This window comes from Bactrocera tryoni, chromosome 5 (assembly GCF_016617805.1).
Source record: "Bactrocera tryoni isolate S06 chromosome 5, CSIRO_BtryS06_freeze2, whole genome shotgun sequence".
NCBI lineage: Eukaryota > Metazoa > Arthropoda > Insecta > Diptera > Tephritidae > Bactrocera > Bactrocera tryoni.
The window spans coordinates 79048427-79070341 of record NC_052503.1 but is presented as its reverse complement, the minus strand read 5'-3'; the positions used below and the strand labels follow the sequence as shown (position 1 = coordinate 79070341).

Sequence of the window (21915 nt, the reverse complement as noted above, 5' to 3'; positions counted from 1 at the left end):
ATGCTACAAATTATAACCTCGAACCTGCGTGTTGAAACTACAAAACAAAAAACCGTAATTTACTTTTCGGCAATGGCAATTAAGGTTTTTTTACACCACAAAACTAACTTTTCTATAAATAAAAAAAAATGTTAATTTCGACTGGCGACGCTGATCAGCATATGTAGTGCACTAAGATCCACTCCAAACATGAACCTTAAGGCAAATATTGCCCATAGATATCGCCAAAAGATGTATGGCTGCGAAATTTGCTAGCGGACTCAGAGAATATGGGCCCTAAGTCAGCCATTGTTTGACAACTCGGAAATCCTCTCACACTTTGACTTTATAGTGGATTCCTTGGCTTGACCAAACCGAACTCTGGTGGCTCTTTCTCTACCCATATACTGGCGAGAGATTTGTTAGGTGGGAAGCAGTGGTAGTGAAGGGGCACAGTGAGCTTCTTTTCGGATGGGTTAACGCTTGCGAGAAGGTTGGTGGAGGGTTTAGTATCAGCTGCTCTCTATCAACTCCAGTTTCACACTTCCTGACTATTGCAGTGTTTTCCAAATCGGGGTTCCAGTAGATTTACTGCTCCAGAATGCAGCCTCGTTCAGAGAAGTGATCATCCACTCAGATACCAGGGCGGCGATACTAGGCTTGAACTCAGCAACATTGCCTTTAAAGTAAGTCAAATAATATCCCACCTCGGTATCAATATTATCGAGTCACTTTATGATGAGACTAGATTGGGTATCAGGCCAGATTGTAATCACAGACAAAGGTAAAGCTAATGAGCTACCAAGCAAAGACACCCTAGAACCATTATCAGTAGAAAGGGAGCGGGATAGCTGCGTTTCGCGGGAGCTAGGCCAGCATCGGCACATTGCTGCTGTCGCAAAATCCTTTTGGCCCAAGATCGCTCGTAAGAGATCTAGTGCTCTGTTTGCCAGCAGTACTATGATGACCTCAAGGCTAGCAATATCGCTTGGCTATCTGTGTATATGGTAGCTCTCTGTAGCCCCCTAGATGCTAGCGGAATTTGATGGACGGAGGGAGAAAGAGATATCAAGTTTTTGACCCGTCGATATAGATTGTGGTAATATTCTCCCCTCCTAATAAACATCTTTACCAATCACCTGGTGATTTAGTCTGATCTAAAAGCAATTTTAATTTCATTTAATTTTTTTTATTGATTTGACTTCAAACTTGTTAATCCTTCTTTTAAATATTGTCGAAATTTTAATACATTTCTCTCGTACGCAATAATATTAGGCTTGGCTTATTCCCAGATTTAGCTATTTCATAAATGACGGCGGAAATAATATGTTTGATGCTCTTCAAATAATACTTTTTTTGATGAAAAATTTGGCAGCTACAACGAGGTCGACTGCCACAGAATAGTTCATCTATTATAACTATGCCAAAAATATTCCAAGCGAAAATACATATCACGTTGCCACAGAGATATATTGCAGTTACTAATAAGCATATGGAAAAATGAAATGCAAAAACTCAAGGCAAAAATGTTAATTGTAATATTAAACGAACTTTCAATATGCATAACCAAGCGAAATTATTTTAAATCGAACCTTCATTAGTTCAATGCAGAAACCGTTGTGCCAAAAGGACAATTAACAGACACAGTCTTACATACACGCACACAATAAAATTTATGTGCAGACTTGAGTGCAATTGAAAAGTGAAAATGTCAAGGCCACCGCTGGACGCCGCTGCAACGCACACCTTTCCACAAACTGCATTTATTTAAGCAGCAAATTTCGCTTACACTTCTCTCTCTGTCTTTTAGTAGTGCGGCCACCGTGGCGTATACGTAACCCACATTCATTGCAGCGCTTACGTGTTAACACCAAATGACTCTATTGACTTGCTATTTGCTATTCATTTCATTCGTGCTTTTTTGCTTCTTCCGCCACCTTTACGGCATCCATTTTTGCTGACGTCCTTTTATTTTGTACCGTTTCAGTGAAAATTTATTGCCGCAAAAGTTTTTGCCGCTGCAAAAGTTTGCGTATATTTTCTGCGGCGATTGCTTCCTTTGCTGGCTTGCTTTTGACTTTTCATTGGCTAACATGGCTTGCGTTGATTGTTGTTGCTGCGTACCTTTTTTTTAACAATTTTCAACTTTGAATTTATCTACCGTAATACCTAGTGTAATATTAATTAACCCAGCAGAGCGCCAAAATAACTTGCGCAAGGATATTTATTGCAAATACATACACACTTACCCACACAAACTATGTAAGCCTTGTGCTTTCTGCGCACGCACACCGATTTGGCTTTTGTGTAACCTTCGCAGCTGAGCGCATATTCATTTGACACAGAGTTGAAAATCGATTCGCAAATAACCTTTATTCACTTAATTTATAGGCGGCGATAAATACACAAAAATGTGTGTAAAAAATGTAATAAATATAATTCAGTTGCTTACTTTTCAACGTATATTGTGTAGACGAAAATAAATCTTGAAAATTTTTTTATATAATTTTTAACCAAAAGCGGTCATATATTTGAGTTTTGTACAATAGGTTAGGTTATGTTAATCTGGTAGGTCAAACAGCTGCGCATGGACCAGTTTTGGTTCTTTGCTAGGTCCAAGAGGAGCAGTCATCCTTTAGTGCAAGTTTTAACAGACTCTGCGGCTTCACTATTGATATAGCCTCCAGTGTATCATACCGTGGGGACCCCAGTTACTTAGAGCGTAGCCTTGCCAATGTAGGACAAGTGCACAAGAAAAGCTTCACTGTTTCCGTGGTGCCCTGCTCTAGACATTTCCTGCAGCATTCTCGCCCTGTCCGCCCCATTTTGTGAGCGTGTGTCGAAACCAAACAGTAACCAGTGAGTATTCCCATCATGTTCCTACAGTCTCTTCTATCGAATGCCAATAGGAAGTTTGTGTTGAATAAGTTTTATATAATCCAACGAATTCAAATAAGACAGTAAATTTACCAGTTAGACGGTTAAATCCTTATTGACAAAAATGTTGCCTACATTTTGGCTAAGAGAACACTCTACAACATTTTTCTAGTGTAAAGTATTTAAAATGTTAAAACGCTGAGAGAGATGCTCTTTTCTTTGAGGCAAAAATAAACAATGACTCTCTTATTAGACTTTCCGAGAAGCGTAGAGAGAGACACTCTTCTCACGAAGCAAAAAAACTCTTTTACGAAACATTCCTATCAGAGAGAGTGACTCTGCTTTTTTTGAGGCCAAGAATATTCAAAACCTACAACTATGTGAAAAACTACATGATTTTACAATGATTTTTATTGGTTTCTTGTAGGAAAGGTTCAATGAGTATATAATTCTAAAACAACTGATTCCTCCACAAGAATGTGAGTAGTTAAAATGCAATTTCTCTACTTTCTTGATTATAGTCTTTTCGCACAGCCAAATGAATATAGTCCAAATAGGCTCGATTGCTGATCAGCTGTTATAATTGACCTTCATTTTGTATATTTTCTAAAGTTTAAAGTTCATCAACTGATTTCCAAATTTACAGCTTAGACAACAACCCTCAGAGTTAAGCACAGTAGAATTTACAGTGAGGACAAAAACCCGTAAAATTGCCTTCCAGTTTCAACTCGATTCCCTCGATTCGATTAAGAATTTATGTAGTAAAATAAGGTTTCTATTTTGTGTGGTAAATCGATCTAAATTAGGGCTTTAATTTGGCAATTGCCGGTTAATTTAACAATTAACTCCTGTGCATAAGGACTATTAAGAGTAATCTAAGAAGTTCACCAATTCCAACAATTTCATAAACTCTAAGCACTGCAACCAACTCGAGTTTCAAAAAAAATGCAAAATTAATTCGTAGAAAAATTGTGACTCCCTGCAGCCTGCCAAACAGCGCCAGCATTTTCGTACTTAATTTTTCCCCCGTTTGTTGTTTTTATTGTACATACCGCAGGCAACTTGTAGCAATCAACCGCTGTGGCAACAATACAAAACATGCAACATGCAACATGCAACAATAAAGTTGTTTTTTCTTTCAGTAACCAAAAATGCCCGCACGTGCGGTTGGAGGGCGTAATTTTACAGCAACATAATACTTGCAACACCGAAAGTTTGCCACCAACACACAGCAAAAATATACAGCTACAAGATTTACAATGTTGAAAAAGAGTACCAAGGCAAATGAAAATATTAAGCGCCAAAAACTTTTTGAAGACAAGATAGCGGTAGAGTATATAAAAATAGATATGCGAAGTTAGGTGCGTCTCAATCATATAAGTAAGGCGTTAGATGAAGGAATGTGTTTCATATTACCGACTTATGGGCAAATGAGTTCCTTACTTCAATTATAACATTGTGTGATTCGCAGGGATTTGATCAGAAGAGACCGAGAGCGTTGGTCTATGAAAAATGCTCTCTCTGTGCAGTAAAGGTTGAAAACATTTCACTACCAAACAAAGAAGAAGCCTTCTATATACCAAATCATCTTTCGCCTTTCAGTGCATTGTAATATCTCCTAAGCGAAGATCACAGCAATTAAAGAAAGCCGTCTTTTTCTGGAAAGGAGTGTGCTTATAACAAGGAATATTTATACAGATAGCCAGTCGGATTTAAGATCAGTAAAGTCTCTTAGGGTTTCGCAAAGTTAGAAAAGAATGTATTGATCTCTTAGTGAATCTAACGTCCTGTTTATCGATAAACCAGCAATGAATTGCAGGAAATAGTGATATTATGAAACAGATGAACTAGCCAGAAAAGTCAAGACCCCAAAATTAGACTCCGGAATTAGGGAATTGTGAATATTTAATCGAGTAATTGGTTATAAACTTAGCAGAGTCTCGGTGGAATCAATGCCTGACTTACTCACCAAACATGTAAACTTGATATGAATGGAATATGGGCCGCACATGCCGATTATTAAAATATAAAAGGAAAGGTATGGGAATTCTAAAAGGAGTGCAAACAGGGCACTGTCTAATTGGCAGGTATGACAGAGGACTAGAAGAGTCCAAAAATGAGTTTTTCATTAGTTTGGAGGTAGAAAAGGAGGAGACTCTCAGACATCTTCTATGCGATAATAAAGTTCTGTATATAGGAAAAGAATCGCAACTACAATCGCAAGCCGTCCTTCGAGAGCAAAGTGAAGTTAAAACTAGCATCTCACTTAGAACATAATAGACCCTAGATCCATACTTACTTATATAATCTATCTAGCATATCACTTGCTACCTGGTTTTGTCTAGGAGTGAGAACGTTCATATTAGTTTAGATTACACCTATCTATTGGACGTCAGCTAAACCGATTAGATCTTCAACATTGAAAATTGCGCAAAAGTTTCTCGAATAATCTTCAAAATAAATTTCAGATGTGCTCAAGATGTGAAGAAATTTTTCAACAATGCTAATTCTCTCTCTCTACTTCTTAAAAATACAGCTGACTTGGAACATACTGCGGTTTTTGCGAAACTTCAAAATAAATAAAACTCGATCTCTCCCCTCAACTATGAAGCAAAGACTTAAGTGTCTTACCTTTAATCTGCTCTTTATTAGTTTATAATGTTATATAAGCCTTCCCGGGGATTGTTCTCAATCATAGAATATAAATACTCAAACATTTTTTTTGAATTATCAATTTTACTGCGTTAAGTCTTCAAAAAAGGTAAGGTCGTACAACTTAAGTGAGTGCTTGGAAGTAAAAAGCGTTTTGTGGGTTCTACTGAAGCAAAGTTGGTTCAATATTTCTTAAAATCTATTATAAATGCCTTCTTAAAATGTTAGCCAAACCATTTTCTCGTATTCTCTTCATTAAGGTTGATCTTCATCTTTTTTCTGTAGCGTTTTCTTAATTCAGTGTTTTAAGTAGAATTCTCCCAACAAGGAAGACCTGGCTGCTGAAGTCAGAATGCTATTGGTATCATAGCTATGAAACGACCAAACCCAATAAGCTTCCTTTAGCTTTAAGACGGTGTACAATGATTTGCAAAGCACCCCAACCATAACCTTCAGCACTATATTTTTCATAAACAATTTTTTCTTATCTATGTATTGTTTTTCTTGTTTTTTTTATTTTTTTATTTTTTTTTGTTTTTTGCTTTCCACCAACAACTGCTCCCTGCTCAGCTAATATTTAGCATTCTCCCCTAAGCACAATCATTCATAAACTGAATTAATCGCACTCATGGAATTCAAAACAAAGGCAAACAAATTTCTGCGCAACGCATTTAATCTAGGGACATATTAAAAGCAGCGCAGCGCATAGCTGAGGAATAGAAAACAAGCAACATTGCAGAAATAATACAACAAAAGCAACGCAACAAACTCATATTACAAAAATGCGTAGAACACCACGGAATTATTTAATACTTTTTATGCTCTTGTTGTTTTTGCTTTTTGTTTTTTCTTTGCGCTACGACGCTAAACAAGCAAATAAGCAGTTAACAACAACAAGTAGCGCAAAAAAAATTTCAAATTCCAGTCAAAGTTTTGGAACGCAGCAACTGCAGTGAAGACTCGACTCCTCCAGGACATTTGCCGAGATCAACGGCAAAGCGTAGCAAAAAATCAAGGAAAATCGGCACAGCGCAAGAACAAGGGACGCCAAGGGTGCGGCAGCACAGAAAAGCGCAAAGTTTTGCATTTTATGCATGTGTGTGTGTCTGTGCCTGTGTGTTTGTTTGAATACTAAGCGCCCTGTGGGAACTGATTACTGCTGCAGCGGCAAACGAATTCTGCTCCAAAACTGATAAGCATTGCGTAGTTGTTGTTTTTGTTTGCTTTGTTATGCTTGGTTTTCTGCATCTTGCATTAAACTAGAAGCGCTTTCTTGGTTTTACTTGCTTTGGCGTAATAGATGCATATACATATATTTTGCTCGATTCTGTTGAACGTGCTTGTGGTTTTGTGCATGTTTCGCTGATCAAATCTGAAATTGCAAAAATTTTACGAAAAATTTAGTTGGCATTAATGAAAACCATTAGCTATTAAATCTAATTCTAACATAAGTCGTTGTTTGTGATTTGAAAATGCAATTAAAACTTAATTTATTTGCGGTAATTTTCGAAATTCTTAACAGAAAGCTTACATGCACTTAAAATTTCAAAGTCAGTAATTTTTGTTTATGCAAAAAATTAGCAAATATTCATTAGAAATTTATATTTCTACCATAAATTAGGATGTCCAATACAACGGGGCTTAAAAAGTCCAAACACTCACAAACGAAACCGGGAATCGTTTACTAACTATTCCATATTCTCGACACTGGCTTCTCAGTGCTGCATATTTGCCCGAGAACCAAGAATCTAATTCCTGAGACTTTTGAAAAAAAAACTTCAATCAGGTTTTGGAAAAAGACTCCATTGAACTTTTGGGAAGCACCATAGATACTGAGTTCTATGTAAACTATATTTCAAATTCGGCTAAAATCGAAAAAATCGTACTCAAGCAGGTGTATGTAAACATGAAGGTTTGTGTGATATCGGAAAACTCTAACAATTTTTGTTCATGGGCTTAAATCAGTTGGAAATCTCTGTAGCAACCCCAAAACACTCAAATAAGTTACGCATAGCCCTAAATGGTTCTCCTCTTACAATAAACGATACAGTTCTATGATAAAGGATTATACTTACTTTACAGAACGACTTATCCATAACCTCGTTCCCTCTCTACCTCCTTCTCTCTCTCTTAAAATCTCTCCAATGACTTTTTGTCTTTCATTTTCTTCTAGACAGTTTGGGAAGAGTAAAATATTATATATTGTTTACCTTGCTCTCTCTTTCTCTCTCTCAAAATCTTTCTGTAACGACTTTTTTTCTTCCATTATCTTCTCGTTAGCTTAGGAAGAGTAAATACATATAGTAATATATTTTTTCACATCCGACCTTATATATACGTATCAGCGAAGTTCTTGTTGAAGCATACAAAGAATATCGCTTAAACTCTGCAATCGTTATATAGTGTATATGAGGGCCGTGGTAATTCCATATTTCCCATTTCCTGCAAAAAAATATGTCCAAGGTCTAGTTCATTCAAATATTTCAAATATGGACTGATATATCGGTATGAAGTCAACTATGGGCTTTGAAACCTCATAGACGCTATTTGGGATGAGAATTGTCCTACTTTGAAGACACATAATAACTTGTAGAAAATATTGCGACATCGGCAAGGCTGCTTAATTCTACTTAGGGAATTTTGTATTGTACTTTGCTTCAAAATATGCCCCAGGTTCGGCGATCAACTCTTCATTCCATGAAAATTTCTTCCCGGCGAGCATTCTTTTGAGATCTAAGAACAGGAAGTAGTCGCTGGGAGCCAGATCTGGAGAATACGGTGGATGCGGAAACAATTTGAAGCCCAGTTCACAGATTTTTGGCTATCGTTTTCACTGACTTGTGATCGATGCATTCTCTTCTTTTTCTTATGTGGCCGTTTTCGGCGACCTCGCTCTTCAAACGGCCCAATAGCGCTATGTAATAATCTCTGTTGATGGTCCTTCCTTTTTCAATGTAGTTTATTGAAATTATTTCATGGGCATCCCAAAAATACAGACGCCATAACCTTGCCAACCAACTTTTGCGTTTTTCCACGCCTTGGCGCGGGCTCAACGTGTACAGTCCACTCAGATGATTGTCGTTGGGACTTCGGAGTGAAAGGATAGAGCCTCGTTTTATCCATTGTCACATATCGATGCAAAAACTCGAGTTTATTATGTTTGAATTTCTGCAAATACTGCTCCGAATCATTAACTCGTCGTCCTCGTTGGTCAAAAGTGAGCTCACGCAGTACCCACTTTGCACAGAGCTTTCTCATATCCAAATATGATATGAATGATATGTTGAACACGATCAGTTGATATCTCTAGAGTGCCTACTATCTCGAATAACTGCACTTTACGTTCATTCAAAATCATTGTTTGGACTTTTTTGATATTTTCGTCAGCAACAACCTCTTTGGGCGTTCACTGCGTTCAGCGTCTTCGGTGCTCACTTCACCACGTCCAAACCTAGCATACCAATCCTTTAAGGTTAAGTTTCCTGTGACATTGTCCGCAAACTCGTAACCAAGCCAAGGTTTGCTTCAACTGTATTTTTTTCTTCAAAAAGCGCTATATATGTGTCAGCTCGGGGGCTTTGAATTGATTTGTTAATATAAAATATTAATTTTTCAAATTATCAGTTTTGATTTTTGCCCTGCTTTATACCAAAACTTCTCGCTAATAGTTCAATAACCTCCATTTCTGCGCAAAGCCGTCATGCATGAATAGCTTCACTAAGTGCTTTTTAATCACACAATTACTAAAAGCACCACTAAAAAGTATGCCAGCTGAGTCAGAGCACTAATTAATTTATAGTCGAGAATGTCTGAACCAACAATGCCTGATCCCTACAAAGTACCCAGGCAGCATTGCTGGCTGTGTAAACAACATTTTTTCACACTCACACACTCACACACTCACCGCAACAAACACACAACTTTTCATATATTCAATTTCGAACTCGTACCACAAATTTCGTTTCATTATTGCCGAAAAAAAATTTTAAATTTAATTTGAAAACAAACTTTTCCACACTAATTTGCGATAAGCGATGCGAAGCGCCAATTCAACTAATGCAACAATTCGATATTGCAACAAATTTGCCAAAATTTCCAGCACACACCAGCAACATATGCGCAAATATGAGTGTGTGTCGGCATATGCTCACACACGCAAGCATTGTACGGTTGGTTATTTAGTTGAGTGCTGGATTTGCCACTCAACTTTTCATCCACCCATCAATCTATAAAAATGTGTGCGGGTGGCAGTGAATTGGAAAGTGAAGGAAAGCGCGTGTGAGTGTAGACCACTGCATGCTATCGACGCATTTCTAGCCATTTAGCACAGCCCGAAACGTTAACGAGTGTGTGTCGCATATATATTTTTCTCAAAAAAATTAAAATCCACTCGCTCGCTTGTCAGCATACCCGCAAACCGTTAAACCGTCTGCCATTCACAGCCGCACATGTCGCTCGCAAACTCACACAGTTAATACACGGCCGACATCAAATCATCTGGCAACCCCTTCTAACTTTGCTTGTGTGTATTTTAGTGGCGTTTTGCCCCAACTTTCTTGCGCTCTCCACTATTTCGTTTTTAGTTTTACTTTATTTGCGCACTTTTTCGTCTGCGCTTTTCAATCGCCATCGATATGTGCTGATCATCTAAATCCCATGTCACACCCCGCCCATTTGTTATTTAGTGTGTCAGTCAGCCAGCCAGCAGACATAAAATGTTGAAGTGGGTTCCGAATGTGCACATGTATGGGTTTGTATATATAAATACGTGCGATTTGAAGGTTCTTTACCGCCTTTTCGCATTTTTATCTATTTTATTTTATTTTTGCACTTGGAAACTACAAAATCCAATCATAAAATTAAGCACATTTTTCAATTTCCTCTCATTTCTGCCGCGCAATTTGTGCGTAGACTAGAAACTTCTTTACATTAGTGTATTGCTGCGTGTGTGAGTGCTAAGGTTATGTGCGCAGCATAAAGATTCCTCGTTGGTGCCTAACTGTTTTCTGTTTCTCTTATTTGTTTCTGTTCGCTTATTTTTCGTAATTTCCACAGCATTCTTAATATAAATACAATCCGTTTCTTATATAAATGTGTATATTTGGGATTGGTGGCCACTTGTGCATCGAAATTAAGTCTTCGTGGGTTCTGTAAAAGGTATTATTTCAAGATACCCAAACTCTCAGTCTTCATTATCTGATTACCTATCAAATACCATCTCTACAAAATAAGAGTTTCAGATTCCAACCCAAAAATAGTAATCAGTTTAGTAATTAGTTTCAGACTCAGCATTTCAAACCATCTCATGCCTCTTAATTCTAGATTGGAACAATGTATGGTAGAATTCCAAACTCTTCTTACTCTCACCGCGAATTGTTTACAATTTTCTATCACTCAGAAGTCGAACGCACTGACTCTTCTGGTCGTAACCAAGAGACAGGTTATATAAGATAATTGAGAGATTTCACGCATACCAAATTAGGTATAAAGCTGAGCATGACAAGATCCAACGTTAACAGGAATTCGACGAACCTTACCACAATTCCTAAGACCATGGAGTATGTGAGAGTAGGTTTCTCATATTGGCGATTAAGACATTTTATTAACGTCAGCGTAAGTCTTTCTCAGACAAACTGGTCTAACTCAGAACCCATATCTAAAAGAGTAGTACTTTTAGTATCGCTATAGGAGCTCTAGACTATTACTGTAAATTAAGCTTAAAATATATTGTAAGCACACGTTTTAGCTACATACATTCTAAAAGTATTCCAAAGCTCTTGGAATCCAGTCATTCCAGATAATCGATTTAGTTTTTCAAATAAGTTAAACAAGGCCGGGAACTCTTCAAGACACGGCTCTTAGCAAATTTTATTTTGTAATATTATAAGTTCCGAGGTGGTTAAAGACTTCTTTGAAAAAAAATTTCATCAATGCAACCATAATTCATCTGAAGGACTATTCGGAAAAATATTATATTCAGGGAAAAACTAAAAAAAAAAAATCGTCATAGTTCTGAGACGTCTCAAACACGCTAATTATAGCATTGCCTGAAAACTAGAGAAAAATATTTCAGAAATTTTCTCCAAATCTTTTTAAATAACCTGACCCTGAGATGTAAAACAGACTATAGATCGCCAATTCTTTCAAAGCTTATTAACTTTTGTATAGATTCATGCTTCAAAAATCAAAACTGGATAGGTCCGCTGAATCGACAGCAAACTTTTTATTCTATTGTGCCAACTAGTTCGGAAATCTGCATTTCGAACTTCCTAAAAACTATATTATTACTTAACAATCTTGAAAGCTTGGATAGATTTGAGGTTCCAACATCAAACTAGATAGGTCCACTGAATCGACAGCATTTTAATCTGACTAATTAGAAAATATTCATAGCAAGTTTTCCAACAGCTCTTTAATTGCTAAGGAGCCTTAAAAGCATTTTTCTAAGTTTTAATTTTAAAGTTTCCCAAAAGTTTCCTCGTTTCTAAATTTTATAGTGAAAGAATTCGATTCTCTCTGAAATCCAGTCCAATACTCGCATGTACCATACATAGTATACGAGTACAACAACATACTATATCAAACTTTGAGAACCTCAGCCACCAACCTTCCTCAACAATGCTAATTACTGTAGAACAACCCAAGGTCACTGAAAGCTCAGGATATTTTAAGCTGTTCATATAATTTCCCACAAACTCGGCAATTGCTCCAGCTTGAATCACATTCTTCTTATTATTAGAAATGCTAGTAAATCCCACAATGCTGATAATGTCAATTAAACGAGAAAGAAAGCCACACAAAAGCGGTGAACTAGAAATTAAAAGAGAAAATAGTTACAGCAAAATGTAAAAAGCGGAAATCCTTAAAACCGCTTAACGTAAATCAAACACACAGACTAAGAGATATGGACAGCAATAACAACAATTGTAAGAGCAGCAACAACAATAATAAAAGCAACAACAACAATAGCAAGAGCAGCAACAACAATGCGAACAGCGCTTGCATTTGGTGCTTAGTGAATTTTAAACACATCACAAGTGAGTGAGGCTTAGACACCATGCCCTCCTTTTATACCCTCCAAGTATACACACACACTTGCGTTAGTCTGCGCGAAGCACACGCCCAACTCCCGACAGTTAAGTGGACATTAAGCACCGTAGAACAGACAGACACAGAGACAGGCAGTCGGCAAATTAAAAGTATCTGCGAGTAGACGCGTATTTGCGGGGCATCCAGTTGCGGCGGTGGAAGGGATTTGGAGCGCAGTGGTCTTAGCAAATGAACACGCGTATGTAATGGACCAGTGCGCCGTTGCTAGCGTATTATCTACGCACCAGACTGAATTATCGACTGTTGGCTGGCAGCTGATGCCACAAATTCCATTCTACACTTGCATTCCTCTTTCGTTTTTATTTCATTCCTTGCTTTTTTTTATTTGCTTTCGTATTAATACTAACAGAAAAATTTACAGCATTGCGTTAAATTTCACACATTCCCATTAGCGGCTAGCAAATAGTTATTTGATGCTGTAGAAAGTCTATAGGAAGGCAAGTATGTAGAAGCAAGATAACCAAGTATAAATTTTTCCGTTTAATGAAGGATTTTTCCTGATGCCCTCCTCCTTTGATTTAATTTGTCTGCGTAGCGTGGGAAATTAGTAAAGCTAACAAATGTTTAAAGATTTTCCAGTGCTTACCTAATTTTCTGATTTAGGTTTGATACTTATTCTAGCTTTATTCTTTAAATTTGTAGATGGGATACAGAGGAATGGGTCCAGCTTTGCAAAAAGTTGAGGTGAAATCTTTCCTCTCGGCGAAAAAAAAGAAAGTACTTCAGTGGTATGTCTCCGAGGTTATTGTTGTTTAGCGGCATCGCTTTAGTTATTTTGTGTTGACAGTCCTTAGCCGAAAAAAAAATCGGATCTATTCCGATTACGTAGACCCGACTCTCTTAGGAACGAAATGCAGTCCACCATTGAAACATCGAGGCTATAAAAAATTTTCTCATTCTAACCTAAAAAAAAATACTTTTCTCTTAATTTATTTAATTCTCGCAGTATATGGAAAGATAAGCTGTCTCTACAACTATCAAAAAGTTCAATAATATGCCAAAATTTAACAGAAAATCTTAATGTTTCGAAAAAATTAAGACTCTTTCAAAAAAACTTATGTTTACAGAGTCATCCAATTAGAAGAAGACGAATACCTGTTTATTTTATAACATTTTCCCCCATTATAGTGATATTAAGTAATTCTGAATACATCAAATTAGGTTAGGCGTGATCCTAAGAGGCATCTCACGTTTAAAACTTAAAACGGCGGTCTGTTTTGGCACTAAAACTCCTAAAAGCCGGATCTAAGACCCTTGCGTATCATAAATTTTTTGAGACGGCTAGTATCAGTTTCGGCTATGTGTACTAACTCCCCGATGGTAGGATTATCGAGATGTTTTGACCTCAGTATTACAAAGCCTTGACAATGAAGGAATGCTTACTGGACAATGGGGGAGAAAATGCATGGATGTTTCCACCTTTTCAGCCTCCATACAACGTCAGAGCACAAAGTTCAGATCTCTTACGTTTTACTTGAGAGCAAAAGGATCACGCAGTAGCACAGGAGTTGGTCGTCGACGAAGGCCTGCTAATTGCGTGCGAGGTCCCAGTTCAAGAACACAACATAATACTGTGACCAGGCACCCAAACCAATCTAATGAATAGCAAGTTGATGCTATTTTCTGTTAAGATAGACACTCCTTGACTAGCATACAGTTAATGAGCTCAGCGCTAGTCTTGCCGCTCTGCTGTCGATGGGAACGCTCATCTCAATGAAAGAGGATACACTTTGTAGCAGTACGTCTTTTACCACATTGACAGCAGCCACTTCAGCCTGAAAAACACTACCGTGATCCGATAGCCTAAAGCTAAGATTGACGGAGAGCAGCTTACAGAAAACTCGCCCTCAAACCTTTTCTAATAGCTTCGACCATCCATGAAAAAATTCATAGCGCCTCTTCTCCAGCGACTTCCACCCATTCACATCTCCCTCGTCTCTGTGTGAGCAGAGAAAAAACCGCGACGAGAGACCCCTATAACACAGTGATCCAAGTTTTCAAGTTTCAAGATTCCAAAATGAAAATAAATCGCGTATATCTCAAGAGCTTCGCGCCCAAAACCCAGTTCGTCATGAAACAACCCAATATAGATTTTTAAAATTTAAAAATCAAATCCCAAAAGCTGTAATAAAAAGCCTTTCGAAAAATTATCGCCTCTCACATAAGAGTAAAAGCTTTGTACGATCTCAAAAAGCCTCTCTTCTGAACGAAGTATGTATACAAATAGAACTCTTCTTCTCTTTGGAAGGTCAGTATTCGCGGTTATTCTAAGAGCACACATCATGTACTCCAGTGAGTAATTTACTTATTTTAGAACTTCCGTAAGAGAAAAAACTGCATGACACAATAGCCGCTTTCATCATCACGTGGCAAGTGATCCTATACACAATTCATACCTATTCATTTTGCTTTGAATTTGAGCCTTAATATATTTTAGCTTATAATGATTATAGCTGATTTCGATTGTCTTATGACGCTCTTGTTAGTGCAAAGAATGATTTTTATTTTTACATAATATACTAACTTTTAATTGACTAATCCATTTACCATTTATTTATGGCCATTTTCATATGCATCGTATATATTTTTATTACCTAACTTCTGGTTTATTTTATTTCCGCTCTCAGTCTCTATGTCTCTCTTCCGCCTTTATAGCTAATTTTTTAATCTCTACTTTATTGATTTCTAAGCACTTTCCTGTCGACTCTGTCAGCAGCCGACATGATGGATGTTCAATTGAATTGTATGTATGTCAGCCTCTATGCGGATAACTGCTTTTGTCTCCTCTGCTTCAGTGTATGAGCATTCTGAAAGTTTGCCACATAGTTCGTTGCTGGTCGTGCTCGTAGTATGTCCTTCCTAAAAAGCATTAATCCTCTAAAAGTTATTCACATGCATGAGCGAAAATGTATGCTGTTGAGTTTTTTATTCGATTTTCTTGGTCTACAACTGTGATTTCTCAAGCTTTCGTCAGTTTAGGACACACTTGCATACAAACATACATACAAACGTGCGCCAGGCACTGTTTACTTAGGTGCATGTGGTTATTATTCCACATACTAAAAAGCAGCAAAGTAGTAAAATTTCTTAATCTCTTAATGGATGGCAATAGTGTAGAAAAGTTGAACGACCAACTTGGTTGGTGGGCTAGCAAAAACGAAAAAAAAATACAAGCTAACGTTGCATGAGAAATATGTTAGAGGAATTGCCAATCAAAGTGAAGTAAAAATAGAATATTTAAGAGAAAGGTATATATCGACTCGGAAAATTAAGGTATAGTGCTTTCAAGGCATATCTCTTACAGCTATTTCATCTTAATTTGAAATTTCCCATTCCAAGATACTTAAACCCTACTCGGCCCTTTTCCCCATTTATGATGCAAATAACTTACTCCTGGTTCCGACTTCTAGAGATGCCTCTTCGTTTTCATACTTCTAGTCTTCCCACACTTAATCAAATTTCAGATCAGTGATAGGAGTTCAGATGCTCTCTTTACGTTTCTGGAGAAACATGAAACAATCCTTTAATATTTTCCGTAGAATGCTGTTGAGTTGTCAGTCCTTGCTCAGAGAAAAAGCTGGACCCATTCCAATCAACTATATTTTTTTTGAAATGAACTTTTGCTTCCTTCGTTGTTTTTGTACCCGCTTTGGCATTATTATATTAAACGTATCATATTCCCGTATACTTTTGGGTAAAATAGTAAAATCTCGGCCAATTTTGCAGCTACCAGTTTCAGCGCATATACGAGGACCATAGATCCAACGCCAGAGAGCATTAAGGCTGTGGAACTTTACAGTTTCGAACGATTTCGTTGTGGCCAGGCCCCTCGACAAGTTTAATATGGAAGTAGCTTGATGGCACAGCTACGGAGGTGATGCACCCTTTTGCTAGCTTTGGACTCACTCTCAGCGAGCTCACGATCTGTACAGAAGCTTTGTTGTCAATGTGAATGCATTCCTTCCTAAAAAAATCTGCACTTCTCCTTAATAGCTGCCACTTCTGCTTGAAAGACACTACAGTGGTCTCGAGGTCTGAAACAAAAGTTATTTGAGAGCTGAGAGACAGAAAACTCCCTCTCCAACCTTCCCCTTTAGCTGCGAGCAATTTGTGAAAAAGCTCACTTCACCTCTTCTCCAAAAACTCCACCTCAACCACATACTCGTATCTCTCGGAGGTACTATGTCCGCGGAGAAGTTGCCGCAAGGAGTAGGCTCAGCGGCATAGTGGTCTCAGTTGTCAGGGATGTAATCGAAATGCGATATGATTTCGGAATAATCCATGCGTGAAAAAGCACACTGCGCCTCTTCTTCAGCGCCTCCGCCCCACTGTCATATCTCACGGAGGTATGTGCGCTGAGAAGATGTCGCAAGGAGTAAGCTCCGCGGCGCAATGGTCCGTATTATCAGTGAAACAATCAAAGCGGGAGAACATTTCGGAATGTCTCACTCTCTGACTTTTATTGTGTCCGGTTTCTTGGAGTCTGCTATACGTAGAATGGCATTAAGTGACATTATTGAGAGCAGTGGAACACTGTTTAGCGAGTGTGGCTTTACCGAACGCTCTTCACCAGACAAAGTAACCATAGAAGAATTTTGGCTACACTACGGTTTCATAAAGCCAAAGATCAACTTTTTCTGAGCGTCCCCACCACTACGCAATAGTTCCTTTACATTGATATAAGGCAACTAATACCTTCCTCACCCCATCTTATATGATAGCTTTCCATTAAGGTTGAAGTCCAAGTACTTTATCTTTTCGGCAGAGTGGAAACAATAGCTCTCCTATGAGCAAATGGCTACAGTCGGGATTTAATTCCGGGTCCGAGTATTTCACTTTTTGGATAGGGTGAAGCCGAGTGCCTCTCAAAGAGGGAAAGAATACATGCTGCTAATTAAATCTGGCAGCTAAGCCGCTTCTCTCCGCCCAACTATCCAATACCGTGAAGTGTTACTCGTAAAAGATGACGCTAAATGAACCGAATCGAGAACTGTCAAGTCAAAATATGTGGTTTTTTAATCGGTAGACTTTTAATTCGTCGAAATCCTTGATCTAAAAACATAAGTAATACATTACTATGGTAAATTTTCTCACAAAAAATAAGACAGAAAAATATTTTTTTTTTTACATTCACCAGTTATTTCGTAGTAACAGCTGTAAAAGGCATCTTTGAATGGCACAAGAAACAAAGGAATTGCTTATTTATGGCGTAATTTATGCGAAATCCAAAAGCCAAAAGTATGAGTGATTGCCTTGGTACCGTTGAGAAAAATGCTTTGACGCATCGCTCTAAAAATATAACACTTGACTGCGTACTGTCTGACATATCAGTTCAAATTTAAATATAAATTTCGTGCTTAAATTTCAGTCTTCAAAACAAAATACTTTTTCTGCCTTTCAACTTTCAACTTGTATGAAGGATAATCCCTTTGAGAAAGAGGTGAGCAGGAAGAGGGTTGAAATTTAATTAATATGCAAACAATGTTATTAATACGCAAAATAAATGCAAATTTGCAGGCGACAGACGTACTACCATAGCAAAGCGACCAAACAAATCAAGGACAACAAAGAAACGCACACACATACACGTGCACATGTACACATAAATAGGCACACACATGCATATTTAAAATACAACTTACCGAGACAGGTACAGTGAATTAATGAGTGGGCACAAAAGACAAAGCGGCGGCGGCTGACTGAGTGGATGACTGATAGTACACCAGTGTATAAGAGGCACAACACATATATGTATGTGTATGTGTGTGTTTGTGTCATAAGCACAAAAAGGTAATCAAAATATTGCGACACATAAGGGCGCCCGCAGCTGACATTTATGACGCTACATCCGCCGAGATGCACACCCCCACACACACCTCCGCCAACTGCAGCTGATAAGCCACTCACATACACACATGTATATATGTGTGCGCTCACATGTGGGTGTATGGCAAATATTAATACAGCGATGCAAGGCTACAGATATCAACTCGAGTGTGCCCTGATGCTTTCTGATGAAATGGCGAAAAAGTGCCGCATAGGCAGACAGACTCACCGAGAGTAACAGAGAGACAAATCTACATAAAGCATACAATATTTACTGGCGTACAATTACAAATGGCAGAGCGAAAAATGCGGCGCAAAATCGGCGTTGAGATATGGGGCTGTGTGTGCATTGTTGGCGTTACGGAAATCCCTTTGTGGCTGTGTCTGGCAGCGAGCGTGTTGCTTGTACCCCTACGCCGTTGGCAGCAAAGTTGGCATGCAAATGTTTTAAGCTAATCAAATGGCATGTGCGCTCATACCATACATCGCGAGCAGCAACAGCCACACTATACACTCTACTCCCAAATCCCCTCAGCCTTCCCTTACTCAGGTATCGACCCCTCAACGAACGCATTGCAGGTCAGCATTAAGATAAAGTGCCTGTGTGTCGCTCAAAGGACAAAGCACACATTTCAGCGTCGCAGTTGTTGGGCGACAGATTTGCCGCAGATCGTAGATAAGTAACCGGTATACCGTGTGTATGATATGCACATATTTGTACTATAATTTGCATACATTGTTGGTAAAAATGGCTAGCTTTTTTATTGCGCAAATCCCAATGGGCGAATGGTCGCAGCTCAGGTAATGAGCAGTAAATTGCCTAAAATTCACATTCAAATTGCTGCTTTATTCTGCTATAATTTTGCACATGTACGTACATACCCTTATGGTTTGTCATCAACTAGCGATAATCAGTTGTTTGAAAGAAAAAAATTAATTAGCAGACATGCTGGCTGACCGTTGGGCGGCAATTGAGCGTAGACACAAAGAATTTTTTTTAAAGTAATGAGGAAACATTTGGGGTGCATGGTCATAGCGGAATCGCTGGCAACTGTATAGCCTATGAGCTAGCTATAGATAACACCCATAACTCGCCCACATCGGCATCAGAACGAGTTGGATCTCCGTTGTCATCTTACGTTCTAACACAGGACCTGTGGATCTCGCTTACGCTTAGCAGGCGTCTGTTCATGACCAGTCTCCGCCCGACTGCGAGATCCTTTTGGCCTAGAGTAGAACGTAGCAGATTTACTAAACTATTCGCCCTTAGCAAAGTTCATCGTGTCGCTATGCAGGAGTTCTGACTGTACATTGTCCAATAGACGGCTTTGCTTGCTGTAAACCTAAAAATCCAGTCGGACGTTAAATTTCAAATGTGTATGCAAGCTGAGGTAGAAACACCCAGGTACTTTCTCCTCCATCGTACAGCTTTTACAACACTCAGGTTGAAACAACTCCGCAGTCTTAACTTCGGCGAACCCGGAGACACAGCTGAGAGTGGTATTGGTCACCACAACAAATTTGTGATCGGCTTGTCGTTATATGAGGGTCTTTATGATCAATTTTATAGGAGTTCTAGTTTTACTATGATAGAACGGCTATAAGCTGTGAAAGAGAGTCCTGTTGGACACGCCCATTTAACCAAACCTACCTTACTCTTTAACATTAAATGTCTTCCTCACCCTCTTTTCAGCATTGAGCTTTAATGATAGCTTTCTATCATGGATGAGGACCAAGTACTTTTCCTTTTCGGCAGTGTGAAACCGAGAGATATCCGCTGAGGGAAGGGCTACACGCGTAATTGGATTCTGGGTCCAAGTAGTTGACTTTTCCGATAGGGTCAAGCAAAAATTCCCCAATGTGAGAAGATATACCTTCTGATATTTAAATCCAATTCAGTTTTATTTAGATTGACAGCGTTAGCCACTTCTATCCGCCCATTTAGCTACCACATTGAGGAGTTAACTCGTAAAAGTGGACCCTAAGTGAATCCAATCGAAAATTGTCAGCTCAAAATATATGTCTTTTATAAATCGGTAGGCTACCCACCTACCTACTGCCTACCCTTTAATTAATCATTAATTCGTATAAAGAATATTTGCAGTACTATATGTCAAATCTAAATCTTATAACCATAAAAATTCGATCATTGAAAACATATAATTTTGTTAGCATAATTACATAACATTTTCTCACAAAATACATATCTGCTTTTATATTTCACAGAAACGCTAACATGACTACTGCTATCAACATAAATCAGAAGAGAAGAGACAATACACGCACTTAAAGAGACATTCCAGAAGATATACATATGTATATAAATATCAATACGAATATCTGTAAGCGAATAAGAATTGTTGGGAGAACATATTATACTAAACTCTTTGCTCTTTAAATTGCACTGAGTATGTCGTGCTCTTTAGTTTGCAATATGCGCTGGCCGCTTTTCGCTCTGAAGCCCTGCTGAAGCTACTGCGCAATTGGTTAAGTTGTATGCGTTCGTAGTTGTGTCGCTAGCGTTATGTAATCGCTCTAAAGAGAGTTTAAGTAAGTGAGCAACATAAAACGGAAGGAGAGTGTATGGGAAACGGAAATGAACTGCATAAGCGAACTCTAATACAGAAAGGGGAACGGAAATGAATTTTATAAAAGTTTTACAATTAAAAAGGGGTAATGGAGAGGTGAGAAATTGAGAGCAATAAGCGCAATTGGCTTATATTTGTAAGCATTTCCAAGAAAATGACTAGTCGATGACAATAACTCCTCAGTACTGGTGTCCAACAGCGTTAATTGCTAAACAATATTGAGCAGACATAAACTTTTTTCGAAATTTTGGCAAAAGTGATTAAATTTCATTAGATAGTGAAGTGCTTTTTGCAAAAAATAGAATAATTGTGTAAAAACTTAAACTTATATAATTAATTGGAAATTAAAAACGGAAATCTGTATACAAAATGAAAGTCGGCTTGTGTCGTTTCCGTTCGTCTTAAAATGTGTCGTAATTTTTTGCGCAGCAAACGCTAGACATATTTGAGAGAGCAGAGCAGAACTGCGAAACGTTCAAAACAGAAATAGTGGAGTGGGTGTAAAGAAATAAAAAGCCGAAGTAATTGCGAAATCAAAGTTAACTGTATGTGAGCAAATATAAGTATGTATGTATATACTATATTTCTAAAATTGAGCAAGCAGAAGAAATACTCTACAGCTATCAACGATAGTTTTTTATATTCTATAAAAGATTTTTTAAACGCAATGTTAAGACAAAAGTTAAAAATAGACACAAAATCAAATATGAACAACAACAACTATGATAAATAAACTTCCTAAAAAATTCCAGAACTTTTAGTAAAAATTGAGGAAAAATGTTTATTAGTCTTACGACTACTTCAATTTCGGTTCGGTTCGCGTTTAAGATTGATCGGCTCGGTTCGTGTATGTGTAAGACGTGTATGGCTCGGCTCGGTGCGC

The 21915-nt window shown here is 38.0% G+C and overlaps 1 long non-coding RNA gene across 1 annotated transcript in view; it reads left to right on the top strand.

Moving 5' to 3' along the window:
- LOC120779051 overlaps positions 1–21703 on the top strand; it is a 209549-nt gene extending 187846 nt beyond the window's left edge. The window contains exon 4 of the long non-coding RNA XR_005705600.1: positions 20671–21703. This is a non-coding gene — a long non-coding RNA (uncharacterized LOC120779051). The remainder of the gene's footprint in view (positions 1–20670) is intronic.
- The last annotated feature ends 212 nt before the right edge of the window (positions 21704–21915 follow it).